The following is a 429-nucleotide window of genomic DNA, read 5'->3' as shown; positions in this document are numbered from 1 at the left end:
AGGAACATTATTTTTTCTCCCCTTAAATAGGATTTGACTGAAACGTGTCATGATGACGAATGAGTTCCGTGTGAGAGATTATTTTTGTGGTGCAAGTATTTGGTTTGATCAAACACAATATAATTAATAGCGAAGGAAAGTAACTCGAAGCCAAGAATATATATAGTAATAAGCTAGATATGCCGGTATATCTATCATTTCTTTGCTGTGTGTAAGTCAAAATTGTACGGGCTTAATTAGTACGTAGCAATAAATTAGAAATTAATTAAGGCCCGGTTTTGTAATAGGGATATGGATTACTTTTTTATTATTACTTGTGTATGTATTATTGTGTCTTCACTCTTCATTGGTTTCTTGAATATAGTGTGCCTGAATGTGAGCAGATTGTTTCCACCACATGTCTACGATATATCAATTCCACATACAAGT

This window comes from Arachis ipaensis, chromosome B03, assembly GCF_000816755.2.
Source record: "Arachis ipaensis cultivar K30076 chromosome B03, Araip1.1, whole genome shotgun sequence".
In the NCBI taxonomy this organism is placed as follows: domain Eukaryota; kingdom Viridiplantae; phylum Streptophyta; class Magnoliopsida; order Fabales; family Fabaceae; genus Arachis; species Arachis ipaensis.
Note: the sequence above shows the minus strand (reverse complement) of the source record.